Consider the following 9,455-nt stretch of genomic DNA (forward strand, 5'->3'; position numbering starts at 1 on the left):
AGAGCCGAAGATTTTAATATGGCACATCTTCTAGAATGAGGTTAACTTCATCAAAGATGGTTGTCCTCTGTGCATTAGTTGTAGTTGTAATGATAGTAATAGCACAATAAATTTTGTTCATCCCTTGAATGAAGGAAAGAGCAAAGGGAAGGGGAAGTGCAATGACAATTAGTACTAGAACAACATTTTTATAAATTCCTGGTGCAAGGTGCAGTTGGAGTGTTTTGGAGGATATCTCAGTCTGGTGGTTTAGCTTCCAAGTGTGGTTCTATAATGTAAATGTTAATATCAGATTCCTACATTAAATTTAATGTTTTCTCTTGCAACTAATGCCATAAATTATGGTTGAAAAGAAGAGGCCTCTGTTCTTACAGAATGCTGTAAATTTGCCACCTTGACAGATTTACCAATAAATATTTCCTGTGAGGATCAGGAAAACATCTTAAAGCCAAAGTAGTCCAGTGCAAGAGTATTTTTCATACTTTGATAAAAGAATAAAAAGAGCAAGTTGTATTCAAGAAATAAAGCAGCTGGTGATTTGTTTGAGAGACATTTATGAAGCAGTATTCAAATTTTATAATATATAAATTAGCCAAATACAATATTGAGGGTAGGGAGGGAGAGACTGGGAACTTAGCACTTTATCTTGTGTTGATAAATCCTAATGTAAATAAAATGGAAACTCTTGATATTATTAAAGAAAGCATTTTGATAAAGATGTTGTTCTAAGGGAAAGTGTCGTGAACAGCACACTATACTGTCACCTCACCCTGTGCTTTTAAGATGAGGGAGAGATAGCTGCTCACAAAAGAAGCCTTTCAGGGCTACCAGGTTTAAAGGGCCCTGCTATGAAAGCATCATATATCTATGTTCCTTCATTTGTGCTACCTAACATGCTCTACGTGCATGATTTTTTTCTCTCTCAAATATGTAATGATGCAGGGTAATTCTTTTGCGTAATTTATCCATTCATTCACCACTTGAGGTGTTAAATTTTTAAAACTTTGATAAGGGAAAGGGGCTCATGCCTTAAACTCACAATTTTCAATTAAGTAGGAGTTATTAAATGTTTAGCAATAGTTTTTTTTTTCTGCAGTTGACTTTTTTGTACATTTTTCAAGCAGAGGCTTATGTAGAAATTATTACATTGCCTTCATTTTCTCTGCTTTGTCCTGCTGAATATTAAAAAAAATTAACACGTTGACAAATGTGTTTTACTCCCTTTTGACTTATAACAGCAAAAAATGAAAAAAATGATCTTTCTTTATTCCTCATTCATTCTTGTGGATCTTCATGGCTAGTCTTAATCCTTAAGGCAAATGTTTTGGGTCAACCTTGATTTTAATTGTAAATTATAATAACAGTGTATCCTGAAGCAATCTGGTAAATTTATAGTGCAACTGTAGAGTTCTTTTCTCCGAGATGTATAGCTTGCATCCTTCCTTCCACTGTGTATAATAGTTAAAGCTTTTACTGTTGGGAAAAATATAAATGCCTGAATTTCTAATAAATGATGAGTTCAACAGTCAGTTGCATTACTTTCTATTGATTTTGAATAACTGTACGAGACAAAACTAAGAACTCTAGAGCCAGAGCCATTAGACAAATATGAACTTTAGTTAATCATATCTGCATCATCCATGTGATAGAGTAAGCAGAACAAATTCCAAACTGCTTATTTCAAATTACACTTCAGTAATTAACAGAGCTTTGATATTTTGAATGAATTATTAAATTACTGCATTATTGCTTTGTTAGTGAGTAGAAATGAACCCAGTAATTTGATGATATAAAGGGAGGCAATGATAGTCTGTCTCATTGACAGACTGTTACTGGGTTGAAGCTCTTCTCTCCCATTGTCTGAAGTATTAGTGCCTAGTTTATTGAGCCTGGTATTAGTAGTAGGATTCCAAAGCAGTGTTGTGAATGGAACTTTGGACTATGGTAGAGGACACAGGCTCTCCTCCTTTATCAGCTGAGCCAGGGAAATAAGTATGTATTTGTGTTACAACCCCTGGTATGCCCAAATATGGGAGGAAGCTCACTACTCCCTCCTTCTGTCCTTTGGCTCATCACAGAAAACCATCCAGGCAGAAAACCATATTATTATTTTTAATGTTGCCTTTTTATATTTATGTTGTATTTGTGCTGATAAATAAATAAAGGGAGACTAGTATAGATCCATTTCGAGCTATTTAGCTCTCATCAGCTAGCCATACCCTTACTGGGATTAGAACCTGGGCTGTATTACATATTAGGCAGGAGTCTTAGCCACTATGCCACAGGCTCTCCTCCTTTATCAGCTGAGCCAGGGAAATAAGTATGTATTTGTGTTACAACCCCTGGTATGCCCAAATATGGGAGGAAGCTCACTACTCCCTCCTTCTGACCTTTGGCTCATCACAGAAAACCATTATATTTATATTTATATTTATATAGTAGACTCCTGCCTAAGATATAATACAGCCCAGGTTCAAATCCCAGTAAGGGTATAGCTAGCTGATGACAGCTAATTAGCTCGAAATAGATCTATACTAGTCTCCCTTTATTTATTTATCAGTACAAATACAACACAAATATAAAAAGGCAACATTAAAAATAAAAATATGGTTTTCTGCCTGCATGGTCTTCTGTGATGAGCCGAAAGGACAGAAAGAGGGAGTAGTGACCTTCCTCCCATATTTAGGCATACCAGGGGTTGTAACACAAATACATACATACATACATACATACATACATACATACATACATACATAGTGTGTTGTATTTGTACTGATAAATAATATATATAAAATATTTTGCTGAATCTGCTTCTTTACATCAACCAAAGACAAGTTCAATATTTACTTTGAAAAAAAGTTTAATCCTTTTTCCCCTTTCCTTTCAATCATAAAAAAAATTAGAGACTGCCTGGACAGTCTTTGCCTGCTATTTTTCTGCAAGGTTTTTCAGAAACAGTTTGCCATTGCCTCTTTCCCAGGGCTGAGAGTGATTAGCCTAGCCACAGTTGGCTTTGGGCCCAAGAGAGAACTAAGAGAGAGCCTCCTGGTTTCTAACCTGATGCCTTAACCATTACACCAAACTTACACTCTCTTTAATATTATCATAGTAATGAAAATAGTTTGAGTGCAATCATCTCACTTTTATACCATAACTATAGCTTAACTATTACCTAAAGTAGTTACAATTATTTCCAATGCCTGACAACAGAAGATGAGGAATATCAACTCTTTAATTAAACTCACTGGGGGATGGAGAAGCATTCATTTCTGTAGACCACAGGTGGTCCCCAACATACCACCATTCATTTAGTGATCGAAGCTACAGTGACAGTGAAAAAAGTGACTTGCAACCATTTTTCGCACTTAAATTGTTGTAGCATCCCTGTAGTCACATGATCAAATTTTAGATGCTTGGCAGCTGGTTCATATTTATGATGCTTGCAGCATCCCAGGGTGATGTGATCATCTTTTGCAAGTTTCTGACAAGCAAAATCAATGGGGAAACCAGATTCATTTAACCATGATGTTACTTAACAACTGCAGTGATTCGATTAACTGTGGCAAGCAAGGTCATAAAATGGGACAAAACTCACTTTAAAATGACTCACTGAGCAATAGAAATTTTGGGCTCAATTGTGTCCTAAAGTTGAGGACTACTGTAGCTAGCTACTTGCCATAAAGTGAGGAGAGAACAGGAATTGATATTGCCTCAGTGGCTTCTAAATTAAGATAATGACTGTTCAGACAATACAATTGCTCAAATTACCTTTCCTAAGCAATTTATTTACCTCTGTTCACCAGCTCATATGATCAATCAGGAAGTGGCCATTTTATGAATTCCTCAATAATAAAAATGTTCTATATCATGTCACACAGATGATAAAACAGTATTTAAAGGCTATTATTCAAAGCACTAGAAATAAACAGTTATTGAGACCAAGCCCAGGACTCAGATTCTGAATCTGAGGAATCTGCTTCAACTAAACCTGCGAAATGTCAGCCTCAGGAGACGCCAAGCCAAGAATCGGATGAAAGATAACACAGGTACCACCTGGACAACTAGGCCAGTCAGATGACGACAATATAAAGCCTCACAGCCCCCCACCTGGAGAAGAGAGAGCAAAGCAGAGTCATTCTAAGAGGCTTCTTACCCAGCAAGGGAACAAATCTCTTGATTGAAAACAGCTGATTGCAGGCTGATTTAAGAAACAGCTCTGATCCACGGTCCCTTTTCTGGAGACAACATCTGACTCTGGCGCTTGCATGATGTTCCACTGAATTCTGTTTATCTAAGAAAACTTGAATCTGGACATGCCGACAAACCTAACCTGGATCTTGGAACCCTATAGTGGATTTGGTCCATTTTTCTGTATGCTACTGTTAAACTCTTCAGGCAAGCTTCCGTTTTGTTTATTATTTATTTGCTGTTATCTTTTTAGCCTTGAAGTAAAATTGCTAATCTCCATAGCAACCCTGTTTGAGTGTGTGCAATTGAACCCTAAAGCAGACCACAATGATTAATTCAAATTTAGTTGCTAAATTTATGCATAGACAAGTTCTACCACTTGATTGAATATGTGCCATAAGTCATTGTCGACTCTTAACAACCCCATACATAAATTTTACCCATGATAATCTGTCCCTATCTTGGTCCTTTAGCTCTTCCAATAGTGTCCTAATCACCACTGTAACTGAATCCATACACTTTGCAGTGGGTTGTCGTCTTCTCTTTCCACCTTTCTCAGGATTACATTCCCATCTCTAGATGGGAGACATAAAATGTCCAAAGTAAGATAATAGGATAATTTAAGGCTCATTTGTGCCTCAAGGGAGAACAATGGATTGATGTGTTTAATCTATTTGTTTGTGTGTGCTTTTTAACTCTCTAGAATTCTTAAGAGTCTTCTGCAACACCAAATTATCAATACTCTTCCTAATTTGCTTCCTCAAAGTACAACTCTAGCTTCTATAGAGAGTCACAGGGTGTACCATGTCTTGTACAATTCTGTTTTTATAGGTATGACCCTCATCATAGCATTTGAATATTTTAAAAATTTGATTTTCAAATTTTAATGAAACAGTGTGAATATCTGACTGAAAGTGTCCATTCCAGTCCATCCCAATTTGCTGGTGACTAATCATTTCATTTCATCTTTCATTGTGTTGAGCTTTTCCGTATTTATCCTGCTTATGTCCCATGATCTTAATTCTGTCTTTACAATTCAAATTTCTTTTCCTGCATGGCGACATTAGCAAGTAGACATCCCAAATCTAGCTATGTCATAAATATCATGAGTACTTTAAAAGATCCTAAGCTCTTCCTCAGTAGTACGTTCAGTGCCACCTAACCCGAGGGACCCATCATCTGACCCTATATCAACAGTCATGTTATGTTTTCTATCCATGTGCTTTTCTTGGTAAAAATACAGGAGTGGTTTATCATTGCCTTCTCTTGCACAGCATGAATTAATACCTTCACCACTGATACTAAAGTGATAATCTGCTTCCAACAACTTCCTACATCACTGTTGCTCAATGTAGGTGCCTGCTTGCTTTATGTGGGCACTGGAATGACCTTCACACTTGGGGTAGACTTGCCAACAATATATACTCTGGGCATACCCTCCTGATGCTCTTCACACTTTCCTCTCAAGCATACACCCCTGCCACAATGAGGCAGCAGAGCAGGATTTGGAAAGGAGCGGGCAACACTTCACATTTTGTTTAAAGGAAATGCCTATCTTTTAACCGTAGGTATGGTCTATTCTACAGGATGTTTGCGTCTACTCTCAGTCATATGGTATATGAGTAATTTTGAGTCAAACACCTTTTAGACTTCTGTCAGCCATCTCTGGATTATTGGGAGGGGGGGAATGGGAGAAAATATTATATTTGCTGTTTTGAGTTGCAAGAGAAAAGGCAGAATATAAATGTACAGATCAATAGGAATGAGTCCGCTCGTAGCAAGATGGGCAATTTAATTCAGTTCATCTGCCATAGAATGTTGTTCTGTGATGAAACTGCAAGATAGTTTTTGTCACAACTGCACTAATGGATAGATAGATCCTATGCAAGAAGTTGCAAATTAGTCCTTGTGAATGTTGTTCTGTGATGAAACTGCAAGATAGCTTTTGTCACAACTGCACCAATGGATAGATAGATCCTATGCAAGAAGTTGCAAATTTAGTCCTTGCTAAATAGGCAATTGTCAAACTAGTTAATATTGATAAAACTAACTTCTTTGAGTTTTCATGATTGTGAAGTTATTCCAAACATCTTGAATGCCAGAACTTTGCTGCATGCATTTTGACCATAAGAGGGCAGTATAATCTAAGCAATACAACAGGTTGGTGTTTCTGTGATTTGTTGATTGAATAAGGAACATTTTTCACAGCTGCTAGAGGACCATAGCCCTGTCACAAGTCATGGGGGCTCTGCTACTTCACTAGAAGTAGATATTCTTGTCTACTTTAGTTTGGTTTATTGATTAGACCATAGCCATATCAAAATATAGAGTTCCAAACACAAAGTATTACTAAAATCCCATAAAAACAATTTAAAATGAAATTAGAATAAAATACAATAATTTAATATATAGATAAGTAAAATAAGAAAAAATATATTTCAGTATCACCCCTACAATTTACCCCCAATCAGTCCCACCTATGCCAATCTCAGCCGAATCATTTCCCTCAAGTACTGTGCAGTATTAAATGTTTTCAAATTCTGGCTGCACATAAGGTTTGTTGTTTTAATATGGGGTTCCCAATGGGCCATTCGTTTAATAGATGAACCAAGGTATCACCCTCTTATACAGAGGATATTCTTGTCAGTTTCCAGAAATAGGCTTGTACGCTATAAAGGAATGGAGATGTTATAAAAAAATGTTTGCTAACTTTTTAGTAACCAGGTTGAAAACTTTTTGTAGATTGGACCCTTGAAAGAGATTTTGCTTCCCTTCCATCTATCCCAGAATACTTGATAAAAACTAGGGTTTGATTTATTTTTCAATAGTCTTATGACAGATTAGAAGAGAATGGTCAAAATAAATGGGAAATTAACCTTTTCTCACCATTAATGTGTGAAGTGGAGTTAAATTTACATAGTCTTTGAATATGTTTTTCTAGAACTGAGGAAAATGAGCATTCTTAGCTTAGCTTGGAGATATTTTCTAGGCTTTTTCCCTCAGAAGTCATGAAATCAATAAGCTGCCAGGTGTTCCCATCACACTACATTTTATATTACTTCATGTAGATGCAATGAACGTAAGAGAAAAAATATAAACATGTATTGTTTAAGCTTCAAATATCATCTCCATTTCCTGAAATTCTTCTGAGTCCTACATAGACTCTAGAAATGTTTTTTTTAAACATTATAGCCCAATGTTTTGTTTGAAAGTTTACCCATCTCACCAGAATAAAAAAATTGAGGTGATAGAAAGCTAGAGAGGGGAGTTAGAAGAAGACTAATGAAAAGGAACATCAATATTTTGCGTTCTGATATACAAATATCAGAACATGCCTACAAGGGCAGCCATTTGCAGATATATCCTTAAACTCCACATGTGCTTATTAGTTCAAAAATGCTGGTATCTATATCCTAGTGCTATAGCTAAGATAGTGGGACAAAATATGTGCTAAGAACAAAAGTAACACATGCAAAAGTAACACCGCCCCGAGTCCTTTTTGGGAGAGGGGGCGGTCTAGAAGTGTGAAGAATAAATAAATGCAAATAAGCATATAATTTATAAAAATGAGAAAGAAAAACCAAAGTAAATGGATTTTTTTTTCATTGTTAAGAGGATATTTAAGTGAAGCTGTAAGATTGAATTTTACTATTTTAAGTTTTTCAACAGATAAGTTTAAAATATAACATGAAGACAGTCTTAATGAACATGTAGCTAAAGATTGATGTACCAAGTACTCACTTACAAATCTATACCCCTCTTACACACAAACATATACACCAATTAGCAGAAATAATTGGTTTAGTGCTCTTGATCCTAATACATTTTTATTTGTTCTGATTTCATGGTGGTTTTTACTAGCTATATCTTAAGCCTGAAACTATAGTTCTCATAAAAGTGAGATGCTTATATTCAAATGATTCCCACCACTAATATTAAAGGGACCTGATTTGGAGTAGTGGTTAAGGGACCAGACTAGAAACTGGGGCACCATAAGTTCTAGTCCCAGTCATTCTTTCCGCTCTAGAAGCAAACAATTTCTGAAACCTACTAATTAATTGCTTTTTCAGATGTTAGTCATTTATAAAGAATAGTTTTAATCCTTCATGATAGATTAGTTGAATACCAAAGTCATGAATACTAAAATTAGTTTTATTATAGAGTTACAGTAACAAAACTTTGGAACTCTGAATATGCCTTTCTTAAAGCGAAAAATAGAGGGCAAAATCTGAGTCACTTTTTCAAAATACATTCTTCTTTGGAGTTAAATTTGTTCTATCTGACAAGTACTTTGACTGCCACTGTTCCTCAAGATTAATTTCATACCCTTTACAAATATTCAAAGGCTATAATAATAGCTTCCTGAATAACTGTACCTTTGATACCAAATATACATTTATATGTGTGTGTGTGACAGGGGAAATGTCTACTTCATTTTGGAAAATACTTCCAATACAATTGAATAAAATTATATAACTTTTAGTCAAACTAAGAACACAATGGAACGTCCCATGCTGATCCAATCAAGGTCATTTGATTTCCATGAAAACTAGCCAACTAGGTTCAAAGAACTTTGGTTTCATGCTGAAAGGAAGGAGAGCTTAGATAGATGATAAATTATCTCTTTCTCATCTCCATCTAATATGAGAGGGAGAGAGAGAGAGGGAGAGAGAGAGAGAGAGAGAGGAAAGAGAGAGATGATAGAGATAAATGATAGAAAGATAGTGCTGACAGATGATAGATCGATCAGAGACAGAGACAGAGAAACCCAAACATACATACATACATATGAACATATGCATAATAATAATAATAATAATAATAATAATAATAATAATAATAATAATAATAATAATAATAATAATATTTAATGCTTCTAGACCGCCCCCTCTCCCGCAAGGACACATGCTTTACTGGCTTTTAATTTCATTCTTCTGCAGCTGTATTCAGCAGCTGAAGGGACAGTTTTGAAAACTTCAGTCTAGGAGAAGTGTCATGCATGGAAATTCTATTAGTCTTAAACATGGGAAAAGTTAGGACAGATAAAGTAAAGGTCTTCAAGTGTTTTTATTTGAAAATCCAGCCAAGGACTTGAAATATTGGCAGACTGGACTACGATCAAAGACCTTTTGATTGTAAATCTTTCACCTGGAACTGTTACTTACTAAGGCTTATAGCCATTACTTTGAGGTCAGATCCAGGTCAGGATTTCTCCAGTCTCTTTAGACCCCAAACTCAGAAACATACTCCTTATCCTTGACGCCATC

The sequence above is a fragment of the Natrix helvetica genome, assembly GCF_964273705.1.
Source record: "Natrix helvetica genome assembly, chromosome: 1".
NCBI lineage: Eukaryota > Metazoa > Chordata > Lepidosauria > Squamata > Natricidae > Natrix > Natrix helvetica.